The sequence below is a fragment of the Macrotis lagotis genome, chromosome 4 (genome assembly GCF_037893015.1).
Source record: "Macrotis lagotis isolate mMagLag1 chromosome 4, bilby.v1.9.chrom.fasta, whole genome shotgun sequence".
Taxonomy (NCBI): Eukaryota; Metazoa; Chordata; class Mammalia; order Peramelemorphia; family Peramelidae; genus Macrotis; species Macrotis lagotis.
This window is the reverse complement of record NC_133661.1, coordinates 210040160-210060987: the sequence shown is the minus strand read 5'-3', so window position 1 is coordinate 210060987 and position 20828 is coordinate 210040160. Positions and strand designations below refer to the sequence as shown.

The following is a 20828-nucleotide window of genomic DNA, read 5'->3' as shown; positions in this document are numbered from 1 at the left end:
GATTCTCTGGTCATCATTTCTTCATGTCTGAATTGGACCTGCTGTACCTGCTTCACAAGATGGTTGTGAGCTCAAATAAGATAATATATGTAAAGGACTCCAGAGATATTGGATGTGCTTTTTTTTAAAAAAAAAAAAAAAGGTTTTTTTGAGTGCCTAAAGTATCACACATTCTTTTTGTTTTCATCCCTAAATTGCTTTCTGGAATGTTAATACTTTTAGGCTTTTGGATTTGGCAAGAGAAAACTACACTGGTAATATTTAGAAGAACTAATTGAATCATCTTGAAGCATTCAAAGTGATGCTCCCTTAGCTTGAAAGAGTTAATTCACTCCTCCAAATATTTACTAAGCAATGATTTAGGGACAAGGAAAAAGAGTAGTAGGCTCTCACCTTTGATTTATAGGCTTCAAAAATTCTGCCTCAAGATTCATACTATTCAGAGAGATCCCAGTTGACTGAGATCAGGGACAATAAAGCTCACTGTTTATCAGTCCTTTTCCCCAGATTTTCCAATAAAATGTGTGTATTGCACCTACTCTAAAATTCATTTTGAAAAGTCAGACCCCAGAGACCTTTACTTGAACAGGAAAGAGTAGGTGGGCACAATTGGATATTGCTTGTGAAATAAGTTGACATGAATTTTAAAGAAATAAGTGTCTAGATTTTTTTTTCAGTTTTCTCTAAAGAAGGAAAGAAAAAGAGATGAGAGTCCATAAGAAAATTTTCCCTGGGAGGATATAACTAAAAAAATTAAAATAGAAACCATCTATGCATTAAGAAATATTAAAATGATCATATTTTTTTAATAATTCCAAGCCTAGATTTACTATTTTAAATTCATATTAGAGCACTGTACTGATGAGAACAATCTCACTGGTTTCATTTTAGTGTGAACCAGTTTGCTCTGGTCCATGGCTATAACCTCTAGTAAGCACTTTTGCAAAACTTCCTATGTGTACTGAAAGTGACCCCAGCAAGACTGGGATTAGATAATACAAATATATTTGATCTTAGATAGACTAATCTTTATGTTAATATTGGAACTGAGAAAATAACAGATACCAGAAGATAAATGCCTGGTGGAGGTGATTCCAGGAGACTCCAGTTGAAGATATATCCCAGAAGTTCCTGGGCTCAAGATGGAGACTAAGGGTTTTGGAAACACTGGATAATAAATCTATGCAGATAAAGCTGTTAAGATAACTTGAATTTTTAGAGAAACTTTGGCTTCAGCATGAGGCAATTATACAGTAGAAACAGTTGAGGGAAGCTGATAAAGGAACTGGTTACTTAGAAAAAAAAAAGAAAAGTTTATTTTGTGGGCAGAAACCAGTGAATCTGTTTATTTGAGATGTGTGGTTCAGAGGAGAGCAATATTAACCTAGAACCATGGAATGAATCTAGGACTCAGAAAGCATCTTGCTTCTTTGGTCATTAAGGAATCCAGGAGAAACAGGCAAAAAAGCATAAACAGTAAGTAAGGACAGTAGCAATATAGACAATGTTATCTAAAGAGTGGAACCAATGAGAGAAATATGGAGAACCATTAGTTCCTCACAAAAATAATATTCTATGTTCTTTGTGTGTTGTAATTACTTTAAAAAATTCCATCAAGAGGTTCTTTCACAAGCAGTAAATGTATCTTTACATAGTGCATTTCACCCCATTCCCTTCAGTTGGCATATGGCAATAATAATGAGTGCCACTGAGAAGTTAGAGTAGTTTAGGAAGAAGTAGAAAAGAGAGAAATCTTATAGTAGTTGATTATTTATCCTTTTCAAGTTAATTTAGCCAACATGTCAGATATTCTCTTAGGTCCTGGGAAGAGTCAAAGAAAAGGAATACCTGAAGGATCTTATATTCTACCTGGGCAGAGGAAAAATAACATTTATCAAGATAAATAAATATAAAATATATGCAAAGTAAGTACAAAGTCATTTCCAGGGACTGAGGGAACATTAATCTTAAAAGTGAATATTTAGGGGCAGCTAGGTGGAGCAATGGATAGAGCACGGGCCCTGGAGTCAGGAGTACCTGAGTTCAAATCCGGTCTTAAACACTTAATAATTACCTAGCTGTGTGGCCTTGGGCAAGCCACTTAACCCCATTGCCTAGCAAAAAAACCTAAAAAAAAGGCCAGAGTTCAAATTTGGTCTCAGGTACTATGTGACCTTGACTTGATGAACTCAACCTCTGCCTGCCTCAGTTTCCTCAATTATGAAATGATAGTATTATCACCTACTTTCCCAGAGTTGTAGTGAAGTTCAAGTGAAATGTTTGCAAAGTACTTTTCAAACCTTTAAGCACCATAGAAATGCTAGCTATTATTATATGCAGGAATATAAAATAAAATAGTTGGAAAACTTCAGTGCTAAAGAAACAAGAAAGGGAACTAGTTAGTATCTGTGGGGAAGATGTGAAGTATGGCTTACGTAGCTTTTTGAAAAAAGGAAGAAACTTGGATTGGTAAGAAAAATTTACTCTAGACTGCAATTGTAACCTGAATAAAAAATTACACTAGTTTAGAACAGTATGGACAGCTTAACAAATCTTAAACCATGGCTCTCACTCCATATTTGTATTCAGATGCACTTGTGCCCTGTGATTTCTCTTTCCCTGAAGTACCATTCCCTGAAATCTCTGTCCCTTAGACTTTTATAGCAAGTAATTCCCATTTACTTTCTAGAAGGATATCTGGAGAGAAGTGTAGATATAGACTGGAGGATTTAACCCAATATTCATTGGATAGTGTGAATGATCTGTATTTCTAAAGTGATTATCTCATGTGGCACTTCAAATAGAGTCTAAAAGTCTTCTGTTATCAACCCATCAATTGAAATCCATAAAATATAAAGGCTTTAATAATGTTATTGTGATTACTATAAATTTATTGAGCACTGGAGCACTGAGGTGCTAGATGTCATGTAGAACACAAATACCTTTGCCTGGAGGAGTTTGCAATTTAAACTAGGAAATAAAAAGGGTGAAAACAAAGAAAATATGCAGGAAATTATTTTATCTGGGTACAGGTTCAAGGAAAACAAAAATTAAAGTTTCTTTTTTGCAGAATCTTCAAAGAACAGTAGCAATATTGCCTCTTGTGGATTCCAAATCCATCCCATTGGCAACCTTTGCAATTATTTTCTATCTTTATGGGGTTAACCTTATTGGGACTGATTAAATCCATGCAGAGAGCTTTCATAAAAACTCAATGGAGGGTCCAGATGGCAAGACAATACCTCCTTTTGTGAGAAGAAATAACTTGAAGATTTTGTCTAATTAAAGTATTTGTGCTGGTGGGACTTGAATGAATTATTCTTGAAGTTAAAAAGGGGTCTGCATTATAAATAATACTTATAAAATAGTAATCATTCAAAAATTGAATGTTACTTTCATTTGTCATCATGTGTCTTGACTAGGGCTATAATAATATGATAGTCTAAAACCAGATACTGACATAAATGATTGGGATTTCAAATCTGAAAGTCTAGCTATGGATAATCAGCATCACATAAATCTATGATACAGAATGCCAGAAAGGTCAATTATATTCTTTTCTTGCTTTTTTTTTTCCAGAGGCATCTCATATTCAACTTTACTCATCAAAATATTTTCTGATTCAAGAGCCAAATCATAATTAGCACCTTTTCTTTATAATGAAAATATCATCTGCAGTCTTTAAACAAACAGGGGACATACTTCCTAGTTCCTTTCCTCCACACAAGGGGGAAGCTGTTGGACTATTAACACAAAACTATTTGCCCAATAGTTCACATATGTCATTGTTGTTAACTCCTCTTCCCTCAAAACACATCAGTGTTTTAGAATTGTCAGGGATGTGACACAGAGAGAAATCAGTGATCACAGGCAAAAAGGAGGAAAAAAGGAGTTGAGAACTCAGTAGGAAATTAGAGAATAAATGGTGGCAAAGTGTATACCTCACAATCCTATTTTCTGCCATGCACTTAAGTGAATATTACTTCATGAACTATCTCTGCTGTGAATTTTTTCTAGAATCAAGCTGATGTCCTAAAAGTCATCTTTTTCATGAATCCTGATTTGTATCAGAATGGCCTAAAAACCCAATCCCCCCAAAAAAACAAACCAAAAGCAAAATAAAACAGCACTGGGTTGTTTTGTTTATTATTAATGAGCCCATAAAAATGTGTTCTATGAATTCAATGTGCCCCTATTAGAGAAGATTGTTATGAAAGAAATTTTTCAGCAGGGGGCATAGTTGTCACTACAGGGCAGGTTTCTGGCAGTTAAGATCCAGGCAGAGATGTAGAAACGTGAATGCTGCAGAGAACAAAAAAGTATTATTTATGATGGTAAAACCTAGACCAGAGCCACTCTTAAAGAAAAAAAAAAGATGATAGCTATCCATTTAGGTCTCTAAAGCTCAAACATATTGATACTTCACTAAAGATGTGTAGAAGTGATGACTGCCTAGAAGAATACCTAAATTGAAAACATTCCTGGCTAAAGTCTCATTCTGTGAATTTTACCAAACAATATGAAGAATGAATGCTAAGTAGAGAAAGCTTCTGATGATTTTAGGTGTTTGCCACATTAGAATAAGCACTAAAGAAGTTCTTTTTTAAAGGTTAGAACAGGTGAGTTGGGTTCTGCTTTTTTTTAAAGTACCACAAATATTTTCTTAATATTGCTCTTTTATACTTTTTAAAGTTGAACATTCAGTGGTCTTTTTTAAATTAATGGTCAAGTTCAACTTTCAAATTCTGGTTTTTTGCCCTTCCTTTGTTTTTTTTTTTTCTCTTCCCTTTGTCAAAGTGTTTTATCACAAAAGATTTCTATTTTCATAGCAAAGGGTACACTTATCTTTGAGATTTTTTTTTAAGTGGAGAATAACAAATCCTTAAGAAGTTAATTAAAAATGTATATTCTTTTTTTCAAAGCCAATTCAACTATAGACTATGCCTGTTGACAAGGGAAGAATGCCTAAAATCTTAGGACCTAAAATGATAACGATTGACCTAACTCCATATATATAATCTCATTAGATCCTCAGGACAACTCTGGGAGATAGATGTCATCACCATTACCATTTATCAAATGAGGAGACAGACTCAGAGATTTTAAGTGAATTTGTCAAGTTGACAAGTTTATAAGTGTCTGAAGTAGGATCTGAATCCAGTTCTTTATTACAGGTCTAATGGACCAATCCACACTGCCTTTAAAACAGGGTAGAAGGTATGAGACAAGAAAGTTAGTCTAAGCAGTAAAGGGAACAAGGAAAAAAAACCCTGTTATAGAGATGAATAATAATACTTATTTCTGTGGTACTATCATGTTTGCAAAAAACTTTACAAATATTTCATTTTTATCCTTGCAACAAACCTGGTAGGTAGGTGCTTTTATTACTCCCATTTTACAGAAGAAACTGAGACAGACAGAAATTGAGTGACTCAGTATTGTTTTTCCTTCATTCTGGAAGATTATGACATCAGGGAGGTGATGCTATCACTTGGACATGAATTGGTTTTAAGTGAGAGAGGTGCTGTGTTAAATCATCAGCTCCCCCTCAGGAGCCATCTAGGTCTAGTGGTCAGATATGGATCAGGACAACTGGAGATGGTCCTGGATTCAAGGCAATAAGGGTTAAGTGACTTGCCCAAGGTCATAAAGCTAGTTTCAAGCGTCTGTGATCAAATTTGAACTCAGGTTTTCCATTGCTCCACTCAACTGCCCAATCACAGAATTATTAAGTCTTAGAATTGTAATCCAGTCAATTCACCAAGTTTACTGTCATTTATTGAATCCAATAGGATAATGAGGTTACAGTTACTCCATTGTATTTTCTCACTTCTCCATAGTATCATAGATTTAGAGCAATTAAGAGAACTCAGAGGTTTTCTAATCCTCTTTCATGTTCTTCTAATCCTTGAGAGTGTTTCTCAAAGTTTTTGACCTCAGGACCCCTGTTTATATTCATAAAAATTGTTGAGGGTATCCCCTTCAGCTTTTACTTATGTGAGTTTATCTATTTACTGTATTTGAAAGTAAAATGTCTCAGTATTATAAGAATAATTTTTTACCTTATAGACCTCATGTTTAAATATCTGAGACCCCTTTGAATTTTCCAGACCACATTTTGAGAACTGATGTTCTGGTCCAATACTTTTGTTTCAAAGATGAAGAAATTGAGGTCCAGAGAAATTAAGTTTACTTACTCTAGGTTCCAGAAGTTGTAAATAGAACTGGGAATTCAAACCCAGGTCTAGGGAACTTTCCACTTCCTCAAAAAAACCTCTGCTGAAATCTGAACAGCCACTTGTAGAAAGGGAATTGAGACTCATAATGCTGTCCCAAATACATCTAATAATTACTTGATTCTGGCAACTGATTCATAGTGTTATTTGTGCCAGCAGTTCCAAAATTCCTTATTTATTGGGGGGGGGGGACAATTGATAAAGTCCTTGAAGGCAAGGGCTGTGTATGATAAATATTTGTTGAATTAACTCAAATTTTTTACACTTCTAAAACTAGTCTTTTAGAAACAATATTAAACCACTACTTCTATGATTATTACTCTTATTCTTTAATTTTTAGCCCCCAAAGCAAGAAATGCTTTATAGGCACTTATGCATTTATTTTCCTAAATTCTTTAAAGTTAGGGCAGTTAACTAACTCAAACTCTAAACTAGGCATCTACCTTGGTATCTACATTCTATATACTATGTAAGGGTCTTTTTTTCTTTCTTTAATCTTACTTTTAAACCTCTCTCCCTTTTTTTTCCCCCTTTATCTTCTATGCTGTCCTCCTTGTTTGCAAGCTCAAACCATCTAGCAATATGTCCAGTCCATAACTCAATAGGTAGAACTGGCCTTAGGTAACTAAGGGGCATGATATTTGTTTCAATAATTTGCCTTTTGCTAATTAGAGAAGTAGAGTTGAAACTTAAGACTTCCTTTTCCCTGCCTTTCTTCAGAAATCCATTGTTTACTGTGGAGAAATATGGAGATGGGGGAGGGGAATGAGGAGAGGAAAAAAAAAACCTTCTCTCTTGGAGAATCCTGACATTTTTACTGACACAAATTTTTTTAAACAGATTTTACTGACAGGCAATTTTCATTGTTTCTTTACTGACAGTCCATAAACGTACTTATGGCTGGCAGCAGCTGCATCATTATAGCATTACAAAAACAATCTTACATACCGTGGGTACCTTATGTAACCTAAGAAGTAAGAAACAACTTGAATTTACAAGCCTTTTTCATATTTTGCTTTACTGATGATAGCCACTCTTTAGAATAGAAATAAATCCATCCCTCAAGAGGTATCACCCAATTCTCCAGCATCAATAACTTAGTTTTCCAAGTTGTAACAGCGATTTGGAACAGATTTATGGTTCGCAAATACTTCAATTTCACAGAGAACTTCTAGTACGCGACCTATTAGCATGACCTTGGACGAGCCAGTTCACTTCCCTGGGTATCAGTTTCTTCATCAGTAAAAGAATCCGTGAATCCTTCTCCTTGATCTCCTTTGAGCATCAAGACTGTAGATCGCTGTTTAAACTTAAGATTTGACGTAGGACTCGGGGGCCCTCAAAGAATGGGGACAATGAGGACAAGTGATTTACTTTGTGACATTCCGAGAGATAAAGCCGCATCGTATGAAAGGATGACTGGAGATGTAGACACTAACGATGCAGGGCATTAGAAGAAGGACCAAGGGAGGCGGCTAATGGAATATTACTACCTCCTTTCCCTCGTCATTACCCCCGGCTTCTCCTTCCTCGTTGTTAACGTCTTTGAAACCGTGTCTCTGTGTGTGTGTGTGTGTGTGTGTGTGTGAATACGGGCCTGAGTCCATCTGCTTTACGTTCCATAAGAAATAAACTCCTCCTCCTCCTCCTCCCCTCCTCCTCCTCCTCCTCCTCCTCCTCCTCCTCCTCCCCTCCTCCTCCTCCTCCTCCACCTCCTCCTCCTCCTCCCCTCCTCCTCCTCCTCCTCCTCCTCCTCTCGGCTTCGGCCGGAGTTTGGCGTTCCGTGGAAGTCTGGCTTTGACTCCTGTGTATTCTCGCCTCTCCCGTGATGGAGGCAGTGCTTCTCACGAGTGATCTCCAAGTGCACACACACACACACACGCACACACACACACACACACACACGCACACACATACACACACACGCGCGCACACGCAGTCGCATGTCCACGCAGCCAGCCCCGCGGGTCTCTTAAAGAAGCCGTTTGCACCGGGACGGAAGCGGCGGCCCCTGCCCGTGCACATGCCCGATTTTGCAACAGATGAGCCCGGTCTCGGGTCCTCGCTCGGCGCCGCAGCGGACCGGCCCGCCCGGCCGAGCAGACCGGAGGAGCGGGGTGGGTGGCGCTCCGCCGCGCGGCGTGTCGCCTCCCGAGTGCGGGGGGTGGCATCGGGGAGCGGGAAGGAGAGGGGAAGGGCCCACGCACCCAGGCGGCATCCCCAGTGGGTGACGGGGAGGCGGTGGGGAGGCACGGAGTAGGCGAGCCGACCAATGAAGAGGGTAAAGCGAGGAAGCGGGGGGGGGGGGGGGGGGGGGGCGGCTGGGAGGGAGGGGCGGGCGCCGGCTCCCTCCCCTCCCCCGCCAGCTCGCGCCTTCCCCGGCTCCCGGGAGACGAGGGCCAGGGCGGGGCCGCGCCGGAGGAGGCGGGGGGAGGGGCCGCGCGGGCGCGGGCGCGGGCGCGCGCGGGGCCGCGGCGGCGCCTCCGCTCCGGGGGTGGGGCCGTGCGCGCGCGCGTTCCGGCGGCGGGGCGCGCCGGGAGAGATGCTGAGGTAAAGTTGGGAGAGAGGCGGCCAGAGCCGTCGGCGAGGGGGAGCCGGGGCGGCCGCCATTACTGAGCCGGCCGGCGGGCGGGCGGAGGGCCGGGGCCGGGGCCGGGCGCGGCGGGGGCGGGGGGCGCCGGGACGCGGCTGCCGGCGCTGCGGGGAGGCGAGCGGACAGCGGAGCAGGCGGCGGCGGCGGCGGCGCGAGCTCTGCCCGGGAATGCCGCCGCCGCCCCTGCCGCCGCCGCCGGCGCCCGCGAGGAGGAGGCGGCGGAGCCCGGCCGTGCGAGGTAGGAGCTGCTCGCCCGGGCCTGCTCGGGCCGGAGGGCGGGCGGGCCGGCCGCGGCCGCGGGGGAGGCTCGGAGCGGGCAGCGCCGCCGCCGCGGTAACGAGTCCCACCTGGAGGGGGCCAGAAAACGGGGGGTGGGCGCGGCGGGGCCGCCTCCAACTTGGGCCCCCGGACACTTCCACTCCGCCCCCCCCCCCGCGCACTTTCTCACGCGCCCCTTCCCCGGAGCCCCCGAGCCCGGGGGGGCCCGAGGGGGGCAGCGCCAAGTTTGGGCTCGGGCGCCCCGGCCCCCGGCCCCCGGCCCGGGGTCTCCGCCGGGGAGCGTGTGTGCGCGGGCCGGGGGGGGGGCCGCGGGAGCGCGCGCGCTTCTCCACACACGAAACCTCTCCACGCTTCCCTCCCCTCCCCCACCGCGGCGCTGCTGGAAGGGCTGCCGAGGTGGAGCCTGGGGACGCCGCACCGGCCGCCGAGGTAGTGGCCGGGCCAGCCGCCGCTCCTCCTTTCTGTTCTTGCCTCCCACAAAATCCGAGTTGGGATAAGGATTCCTATGGGAGCCCAGACCACCGTAGGCCTGTAGGTGGGTGTGTGCCCCAACTTTGAAGTTTACCTTCTCCGACAGAATTTGGTCTTACTTTGGACGTTTAGCGAGGCAACAATGGCAACGTTTCTTAAAAAAAAGATGTTCTTAACCCGTCAGAGGCTGTTCACCGTTCCTGACTTCAACAGGTGTCTTTTCTTTCTAACTGTATAACATTCAATAGGCAAAACCCCGAATTTACAAAAAAAAAGAGCAAATTAAGAGAGGGGTGGCTGAAGAGTTCCTACCTGAATTAAGGGATTCTGATTTTTGACGTAGTGAGCTGTTTACTGTACCCGGGGAAGGGTCACAAATGTATATACCTCTGGTCTATTAGGCAGTCTTTAAATTACAAAGTTCTACCCTTTATGAATTTGTGTCACCTCTCCAGTGTGACTTGAGTTACTTAAATCAAAAGCATTAAAGGAGAGGGGAAAGATGACATAAAGTGGAAAACAAAAAAGTAAGGGACTTCTGCAAGGTCACATAAAAAATCTGAGAAAAACTTATCAAACTCCCCCCCCAAAACAAAACAAAAACCCCCAAACCTTTCATGTCATAGCATCGTTGTTCTGATTTATCCTTTGCTTGAAAGCAACAAGAAAAAAAAAGGGTTTATTACTTTTATGACATCACTACAGAATTTCAAGGGAAAAAGATTTTTTTTATATTTCTATACGTAGGAAGTTCTTTTGATCTCAACTATGGCCACGTTTAAAATTATTTTTAAGGGAAATTTCAATAGACTTTTTGAAGATCTTAAACTAATTCTTTCAGTTTTCTAAATGTTTTGAGGTCATTTTTTTAAGGTTTTTTTTTTTTTTTTTGCAAGGCAATGGGGTTAAGTGGCTTGCCTAGGGCCACACAGCTAGGTAATTATTAAGTGTCTGAAGCCAGATTTGAACTCAGGTACTCCTGACTTCAGGGCCAATGCTCTATCTACTGCACACTTAGCCACCCCAAGGTCATATCTTTTTTTAAAAAAAGTTTCACAAACCATACTGGTACATTGTATTTCATTTGGAATTTAATTCCTTGCTTTTTACCTTACAAGTGAAGGTCAAAGGATTGAAATTGATTAAAATGGAGATTACTTTATTTACATTCATTGTTTGGAACTGAAACTGATTTTTCAGTTTAGAAAAATCCTGTGACTAAGGTTTTTGTTAAGTTTGAGAAATCTTTATACTTAGTGTAGGTTACTTAAGCAGCTCTTTTGATTGCTTTCAGGATAGATCTGGTTTATAATGAGCTATATTAACTTGCCAGATGTCTTTAAATATATTTCTTTTAAGACCTGGGTTTCAGTTTTTTCATCTAATAAATGTTGAAATAGATGTTTTCTAAGCTTCCTGACAAAACTTCTTCCTGACTAGTAAAATACTAGTTGACAAAAGTTGACATATACAATCTCAAATTTTGTGTGAACAGTGTTGAGTTTAACAGTTACCAAGTATATTTTGTGTGTGGGGGGTGTCAATGTGCTAAGTACTCACTCCTTTTATGTAAAAATAAAAAAAAAACAAATCCTGCCTCTCAAGGTGTTTACAAAAATCTCATAGGTGAGCTAGGACACTAAGCAAACAGGTATAGTATACGATAAAATGTGATAAGTGCAGAGGAGAAGTTGGGACAGCATGAAATTTCAGCAGAATATTGTTTATAGAAATTCACAATTCACTTAAATATCTTAATTTTCAATTTATAGTCAAGACCACATTCATCTGATGACTTGAAATTAATTTTCTTAATATTAATGGGTTCAAGCATTAATATTTTGGAAATGACTTGCTTTATGTGAAATCTTAACAGGTTTCTGAGATACCAAATTAGTATCTATTTCAATATTCTATTTTGGAAGTTCAGTTTGACTTAATGACTCACTTTTCAGAAAGATTGTTTTAGGAATTCTTTACTGCAGAATCTAATTTCGACACTTTTTTTTAACCTCTATTAAGACACATTATAGTAAAATAAGCATTTTTCATTCTTGGAGGTTTCAAGGTAGCTAATTTGTTTAATTGGTTGTTTAAAAATTATAATATTGGTGAATTGTTTACATAAGATGATTATTTCATAACTAAAAAAGATTTTTTTTTTATAAATCACATTTTAAATGATTTTGTGAAACTCAGAGGAACACTGGTAAGTTCTTTGGTAAAATGAAGAAGCATTTTGTAACTTTACTTGGATACTTTGTATCTTTGATTTCTTCTGTGCTGAGTGTTGGGGATACAGAGGCAAAATCAAAAATAGCCCCTACCCATGGAGTTTACCTTATACTGGAAGAAGTATGTAAAAAAACACTTCATAGTCTTATATATTTATATATAGATCCATTTAGATAATGATCAATATGAAATATTACATTAAGCAAGTAAGTATATGCATGTGTATGTTTATATGCATATGTGTGTGTGTGTGTGTGCGTGTGTGTGTGCGCGCGCGCGCGCATCATGAATAGAAGGTTCAGCTAGGTGGCACAGTGGATAGAGCACTGGCTTTGGAGTCAGGAGTTCTAATCCACCCAGTGCCATCTCCAGTTGTCCTGATTCATATCTGGCTGCTGGATCCAGGTGACTCTGGAGGGGAAATGAGGCTGGTGACTTAGCACAGTACCCCCTGACTTACATCCAGTTCATGTGCTTGTCATGACATCACCTCCCTGATGTCACGGTCTTCTTCTTCAAGAATGTGGGACAAGCATCATTATTATGAATAGATATCTGCATACTCTTATGAGTATACTCCCTGCTCCACCACAATTCTTCCAGGTGGGCAAGTGGTGTGTTATAATCCTCACTTTACAATTGAAAAAACAGGCAGCAAGTTGAAGGTCTTGTCCAGGGTTCCATCGGTGAGAGAATGCAGGCTATAGGGAACAGCAAAGAAGCCAGTTTGAAATGTAATTATGTCTTGGGGGAGGGTCCTAGTGTGAAGTAAGCCTTGAAAAATAAGTATTTTTTTAAATGCTAGTGGTTAAGGAAACCAGAAAGTTTTTGAGCCCAACAGTTTGATGGACTCTTGTTAATTTAGGAATATAATTTTAACAGCTTTGTGCAGGATTGATTGGAGAAAGAATAGAAACTGAGAATGTAATTTAGAATCTTGGCAGTGGCAGTATTTTCACTGAGAGCTGATGAAGTTTTAAACTAGAGTGGTGACTATCACTGAAGAGAAGGGATTATAGATGAGACATAATGGGAAGATTGGGGTCAACCAGTCCTGGTATCTAAATAGATTTGGGAGCTGAGAGAGAGATTTGTTGAGGATGACTCAAAGGTTCAAATAAATATATATAACTAGAAGGATGGTGGTGCCTCAAATGAAATAGGGATTTGGAGTAGAGATGGATTGGATTTGGAGTAGGGGTGGTTAATTTGAAATATAATGAGTACCATTTTATTAATACTGAGTTTGAGGTTCCTACAGGTCATCCCCAGTCTTGAGATGTCCAACACACTGTAGGGATTAAAAATATAGAACCATGTGAGTTGAGATAATTGAATTCATGTTCCTTCCTTTATTGTTTGTATTTTAGTTTAATTTCAAAGGAGAATTTCAGTATGGCTGTGTCATTAGGGTGTCAGCGTGGTTACAGACTAAAAGATGGCACCTTGTTTACTGAAGTTTAAATCAAGGATTGTAGGTGGTTCAAAAAATGTGATTCTTGGCACACTCTGCCTTTGTAATTTTTGTAGAATTGTGAACAAGTTTTGAACTTAAGGATATTTTGTATTTTTTTTTTTGTCTATTTCATGGTTCCTTGGCTTAAAAAATTCAGTACTGGGTGCCCAATTTATTAATAATTTTTTATTCAGGCATTCCTTACTTAACAATACCTGATAAATAACACATGTACAAATATATACACAACCATACTCTTATAAGCGCAGGTAAATAAGGGATATATCACTCTAATATCGAGTCCTGAAATATTTAGTAATTTGGATGTTTTAGGTAATTTATAATTTTTTAAAATTAGTGCTTACCATTTCATTCACATTTGTAGTACACAGTTACTTAAATCAGTTCAAATTTACTGCATATCATAGAAGTTTATATTATAAATAGTACATGTAAAAGTTGAAGTGGTACACTAGAAAGTCCTATGAACTTGGAGACAAAGAGCCCTGTTTTGTTACTGATTTATTGTGGGCAAGTTATAACCTCTAGGACTCAGGTTCCTCCCATGTAAAAAAAAAAAAGAATTTTGGACTAGGCAGCAGCCAGTGTTCCTCCTACCTAGCTCAAAATATATGATGATGAACTGTGATGTTTAGATTTAAAAACTCTTGAGTATGCCCTTTATCACTCAACTTTTAAATCTTTAATTGTAAAATAGCCTACACAATAAATAAAATTTTCTTATGAACTTAATTTTATCAGCAAGAAAAAATATTTTGAGAAGTTTTAAATTTCTTTCCTTTAGCTCAAAACATTAGTTTTAGGTCACTTTTGAAATAATATTTGTTCATTTCTCCTGCCATATCTTCAATAGTGCCATGAATAAGTACTATTTTACATGCTGTCATCTCTGGTACTTTCCTTTAGTACTTTATAAATCTAGTTGGAGATAAAAAAGTAATTTAAAAAAATTGAATAACAGTAGAAGAGGTGTCAGCAGGTAAATTTCCCTGTTACTGTTAAGAATAATTTGAATTCTCTCTACTCTGATTTTGCTTGACCTTTTGCACTATTGACCACCTCCTTCTACTGGATGCTTGTCTTCCTTCTATGACTTATTTTTCTGACCTTTCCTCAGACTTCTTTGCTCATTCATTATCTTGTTCCATTAATCCCATCAAGGGAACCCTATTTGAACCCTATTTCTCTCTATATGCTTTCGCTTTGCTGATTTTATCAACACCCACATCTTCAGTTATTATTTCTATTAATATAGAAACTTAATCCTAACCTCCCTTCAGAACCCTTGTCTCACATTACCAATGGTGCTCTGTGTGTTTCTACTTGGATGTTCCATTTATATCTTAAATGGAACTTAATTATGTTTTATCCTTTACTTCCTAAACTTTCAATTGCTGTTTAAAACTTGTCTTAGCACATAGTTTTGAAACTTTGGAAGTCAACCCTGAATCTTACTCTCTTCATTCATCATATCCTATCAATTGCCAAGTCTAGTTTTCTATAACTTCCTAACCTCTCTCAAATCCATCACTTTCTTTCCATCTATACCCAATCTCCCCCCCCCCCCAGATTAGGCCCCAATCACTTCTGTCTCTTAAAATATCAAGCTTGCTCCTAAACACAGTCCAGATGATAATACACCTACACAAGGTAGCTCTGGATTCAGAGGATCTTGATTTGTGATCTGTTCTGCCAATTAGCTGTGTGACCTAAGCCTCCCTGAGTTTCTATTTCCTCATCTTTAAAATATGATTAATTCTTAAATTAAGTCATAGTCTTGTTGTGAGGATCATATGAGTAAGAATATAAAGCAGTTTGTAGTCACGTACTAGACAAATGTCAATCATTATAATAATTTTTATTACTTTTTCCTTCATCAATAGTGCTCTATTTCGTGCTTTCCCTTCCTCTAGCTAGCCCTTTCCAACTCATCCAACATATTTCCTGTCAGAACTTTTTTTTCAACTTTCACATTCTAGGCTCTTTGTGACTTTTATGTATTTTTGAAATCTTCATGTTAAATCTTTTTCTTGCTACTCCCCAACCATTCAGTTGATCCTCTTTACTGTATTCTAAACAGCTCTTCCTTGTACTCTTGGAATTTTTCCCTATATAATTTTCTACCTTTCTCTTTAGCTTTTTTTATTCCTTTGTTGTTCATAGATGCATTTTGGTTTATACTTTATGAAATTTCTACTAAATCTCTGTATTCTCTAAATACCTACTGCATGAATTTATCTCAGTTTATATTAGATGTTTATTAGGTATTTAGATCATAAACTCATAGATTTAGAGCTAAGATGAACCTTAAAAGATCATTGAGTCCAACCCTTATTTTATGGATGAGGAAATTGAACAACTAATGTATTTGAACCAATTTCTTCCTGAATCTAAGTTTAATGTCTTATCTACTATACCACGTGTCTCTGACTTTTTTTTATTGCTTGCCAAGAATGATGGCTTAAGTGAAGTGGTGAGCTATTTTTCTTTCTTTTATTTTCCCCCACCACCAATAAGAGAAAATGTGCTTATATTGCAATCTGAAGGGTTTGCCATAGCCATTTTTTGAAAGGTCTTTGAGAATAAAGTCTCAGAAACATTAGATCACCAAGATAGATTACAGTTTGAATCTAAAGTAAGAGCATTTGTTTTATTTTTAATATTTTTAGGTTTTTTTTTTTTTTGCAAGGCAATGGGGTTAAGTGGCTTGCCCAAGGCCACACAGCTAGGGTATTATTGAGTCTGAGACCGGATTTGAACCCAGGTACTCCTGACTCCAAGGTCCGTGCTTTATCCACTACACCACCTAGCCATCCCCAAGAGCATTTGTTTTAGCTCAGCCTTACTTGGTATAAAGCTTGTCAAGATACTCATTTCAGTTATAGTCCACTAAATTTGAATGGACATGTAACAGTTACGTGCTGTTTTAGTTGAAGGTGCTGATAAATCTACTTGTAAAGTCACAGAGCAGGGTAACTTTCTAGAGAGTTCTAAGTGATTTTTAAAATTGATTTTTAAATATTATTATTTAAGCATGTAGATTTTGACTTGCCTAAAATTAAGAACTAAAAGTTTTAAATATATGAAATGGACTTTGATTTTTTGATTTCCTGATCTTATTTCAAGGCTAGGATGCAGGGCTAGGTGCCTGGGATAGAGATGGAAGAGATGTTGTGTTGATTTCAGCAGATGTTTATTGCCTGTTGTGTGCAAAGGACTATGTTGGGCAAGGTTTGGTTAGGTAATCACCTATTTTCTTAGGGTGCATAAAGTTTAGTAGGGAAATATGGCATATTACTAGATATTATATTTGTAATTAAATGCTTAAAGGAAAATGCAAGGTTCTTTAAGGGGGGGGGGTCTGTGATAGAGGAGAGAGTCATTACCAGCTGAAGTAATTATCAGTGAAGGCCTCTTGGAAGAGGAAGTATTTGAGCTAGTCTTCCAATCCTCTGACTCTCATTGGGGTTCAAATCTTAATTTGTTATCTTATTAGCAAAATATAAGAAGCAGAATATTGTCCTTTGGGTCTTATATTGATTTACTTAATTTTTTTTCTTTTTAAAAAAATATTATTTAAGGCAATGGGGTTGAGTGACTTGCCCAAGGTCACACAGCTAGGCAAAAATGTCTGAGGTTGGATTTGAACTCGGGTCCTCCTGACTCCAGGGCTGATACTCTATCCACTGCACCACATAGCTGTCCCCTTTTATTTTCCACCTATAGATAAGTTTTACTGTTTCTTTTGTACTTCAAATAATAATGATAAATATATTTCATTGAAATTAAAAACATTAGGATGTATTTTATCCAAACTTTGGGCTTCATTTGTGCTAGATAATCTTATTTGGTTAATTGTTCGATATATAGCCAAGTTTAGATTTGAACTATTTTGAACTCTGAATTGAATTTTTGCGAATACAAGTATTTATTTATTTATTTATTTATCAGGCATGGGAGGATTTAACTTCTCAATTGCATCTCTTTATAGTCTATTGATTAGACTAAATAAAAGTGAACATGTGAAATATCTTTATATTTAGGCCTTGAAAATACAAATTCCCTGTCTTCATAATTTTAAATTGTATAAATGACTGTTGCTTGTTAAGTAATGAGATAGTTTTAAAGCACTTAGCACTGTGCCTGGCACATAGCAGATGGTGCAAGCTGGCTATTCTTGTTATTATTAAAATATTACAATATATTTTCAGTTAAGGCTATATTTAAAGTTGCATCTTTTTAAAAATTAATTGTTCCCTTAAATATTGTAAATAAGCATAAGAATACTATTTTGCATCATCTGCTTTGAGCCTGTTTAAAGAATTTTTAAGACTTTTTGTGAACTACATTGAAATGTGCTTTTTTTGGTAGTATGAGATGTAATATGAGATATTTTGGGACCCCCAAATAAAACAAAGTTTGAAATATGAGGAGAGGAATCTTTTAATATAACCCCCCCCCACAAAATTCTTAGATATCACATTAGGTTAAATTATGTGTTTACCTAAAGATGGTATTTAGTTGACAACTGAAAAAAATTCAGATCATTGTACATAGTTTCTTGGTATAGCATCTCCTGAAATACTTTGACCATAGAACATTTCTAGACTTGGAAAATTGGTGCAACCTGTAAATATTGGTCTGAACATAAGGAAAGTTGGGAAAATCTCTCCTAGAAAATTTTTAGGTAATTAAGCCTTATCCATACATAACATTCAAATTTCTGAACATAAGTTCCTTTGATACCTATATAATTTCATGTTTACCATTTTAGGGAAGAATAAATGGCCAGCATTGTAATTCTCTTTTATGATACCTATTTATATTACATAGTACATGAAGGATCCTTGGAACATAGATAGTTTGGGCAATACAGTTTTAGTGCAATATTTTAGAAGCACAGGGGGCGGCTAGGTGGCATAGTGGATAAAGCACCAGCCTTGGAGTCAGGAGTACCTAGGTTCAAATCCGGTCTCAGACACTTAATAATTACCTAGCTGTGTGGCCTTGGGCAAGCCACTTAACCCCATCTGCCTTGCAAAAACCTAAAAAAAAAAATATTTTAGAAGCACAAGATAAAAAAATGTTGCCTTTGAATAACATCTGATGTTTTAAATAACAGTTATTATTAGGAGGTAATAAAGACAGAAAACTTGTTACTGTCACTTGTATCCTCAAATTCTTGGGTCACAGCATTGCTGAGAGAAGGTAGGATTGGTGTTTCTTTGTAGAAGGTACATTTCCCATTACATCTGCTCCTTTAAGTTTTCTGCTGAGAGCATTCTGTTCATCATTTCCCATAACAGAACAGCTTTTCATCTCAATCACCTATCACAATTTGTTCAGCCATTCCCTATCCACTGGGTATCCCCTTAATCTCCAGCTCTCTACCTCTAAAAGAGAGCTACTATAAGTATCTCTATTCATATAGATTCTTTTCTTCCTGTACTTCATCTCTTCTGGAATATAGACCTAGAGTAGCACTGCTAGACCAAAGGGAGGGATGGTTTTATAGCCCTTTGGGCATAGTTCCAAATTGCTGTACAGAATTGTTGAATCATTTCACAACTTCTCCATCAGTGCATCAATGTCTCAATTTCCCTGTATCCCTTCCAACAATTGTCATTTTTCTCTCTTTCTGTCCTATTAATCAATCTAATAAGTATAAAGTAGTATCTCAGAATTGTTCCAACCTGAATCTCCAATAACTAGTGAGTTAAGAAAATTAAAAAAAATATTTAAATATATCACATTGTTAAATAGATTGCAATGATAACCTCATTAGAAAACTTCATATTTCTTGATCATTTTATCAATTGGGGAATGGCTATTATTTTTTATAAATTTGACTCAGTTTTCTGTGTTTGAGAAATGAGGGCTTTATCAGAGAAATTGGTTTTGATAATCTTTTTCCCATAGTTGATATTGCTAAGCTGTATCTCTCTCCATCCTCTTAACCTTAGCTCCATTCTATTCTGTCTTCTTTCATCTTGTCCCACCTGTGCATGGGGCAGCTAGGTGGCGCAGTGGATAGAGCACCGACCCTGGAGTCAGGAGGACCCTAGTTCAAATGTGATCTCAGACACTTAATAACCACCTAGCTGTGTGACTTTGGACAAGTCACTTAATCCCACTGCCTTGCAACCCCCCCCCCCAAAAAAAAGTGTGTTGCATCTGACTATCCTCTCCTATGATCTTCCCTCCCTTCTATTACCTATATTCTCTCCCCCTGACTTTGTCTCCTTTCTTCTTCTCTTTTCTTCTAGGGTAAGATAGATTTCTATACCCAATTGAGTATTTTATTCCTTCTTTGAGCCAGTTTTGATGAAAGTAAGGGTCACTCACACCCCCCTCAACTCCCCCCCCCCCCATTCCAATACACTGCAAAAGCTTTTTCTGGCCTATATTATGTGAAATAACTTACCCCATCTTACCTCTTCTACATTCCTTTCTCCCCCCATTAACTCCATCTTTTTAAAAAATATGTTATTTGGGGCAACTAGGTGGCACAGTGGATGAAGTACCAGTCCTGGAATCGGGAAGACCTGAGTTCAAATCCAGCTGCAGGCACTTAATTACCTAGCTGTGTGATCTTGGACTTAAGTCACTTAACCTCATTCATTTCCTTGCAAAAACCAAAAAAATAAAAAAAGTTATACCTTCAAATTCAACTCCCTCCTGTGCCTTGTCTATATATGCTTGGTCTTAATTACCTCAATGAAAGAGAAAATGCATATAAGTTGTCAGTATCCTCTTCTTATGTAGGAATACAGCCAGTTCAGTGTCATTACGTCCCTCATGATTTGACCTTCCCATTCACCCTCTCTATACTTTACCTGAGTCCTGTCCTTGAAGATCGTATTTTCTATACAACTCTGGTCATTTCATCAGGAAAGTTTGAAAATCCCCTATTTCATTGAATACTCATCTTTTTCTCTGAAAGAGTGTATTAATTTTTGTCGAGTGGTTGATTCTTAGTTATAATCTAAGCTCTTTTGCCTTCTGGAATATTGGATTCCAACCCTGTGATCTCTTAATGTAGAAACTGCTAAATCTTGCATTATACTGACTGTAACTCCTATGGTATTTGAATTGATTCTTTCTTGCTGCTTTCAATATTTTCTCCTTGACTTGGGAGTTCTGAAATTTGACTGGCAGTGTTCATTTTGGAATCTCTTTCAGGAGGTGATTGGTGGATTCTTTCAATTTCTATTTTATCCTCTGCCTCCAGGATATCAGGGCAGTTTTCCTGGAGAATTTCTTGAAAAATAATGTCTAGGTTGTGGGATTTTTTGGTTTGTTTGTTTTTTGGTCATGACTTTCAGGTAGTCCAATAATTTTTAAATTATCTTTTCTAGATCTGTTTTCCAGGTCATATTGTTTTTCCAATGAGATATTTCACATTTCCTTCTAGTTTTCATTCTTTTGGTTTTGTTTTATTGTTTCTTCGTTTCTCACAAAGTCATCAGTCTCCCTTAACTCCATTCTCCATTTGAAGGAGAGCTTTTGTATCTCCTTTTTCATCTGGCCAGTTCTG

At 38.4% G+C, this 20828-nt stretch overlaps 1 protein-coding gene across 4 annotated transcripts in view; it reads left to right on the top strand.

The window, feature by feature from the left end:
- Positions 1-8706: 8706 nt before the first annotated feature.
- The window catches only part of ARHGAP5 (Rho GTPase activating protein 5), a 93193-nt gene continuing 81071 nt past the window's right edge, over positions 8707-20828 (top strand). For 3 of the 4 annotated variants that reach the window (XM_074235353.1, XM_074235351.1, XM_074235354.1), the window contains exon 1: positions 8983-9067. The gene's annotated coding sequence lies outside the window, so the exon portion shown is untranslated. Of the gene's footprint in view, positions 8787-8982; positions 9068-20828 lie in introns of those variants that run through there. The other variant, XM_074235352.1, reaches the window with a different exon arrangement.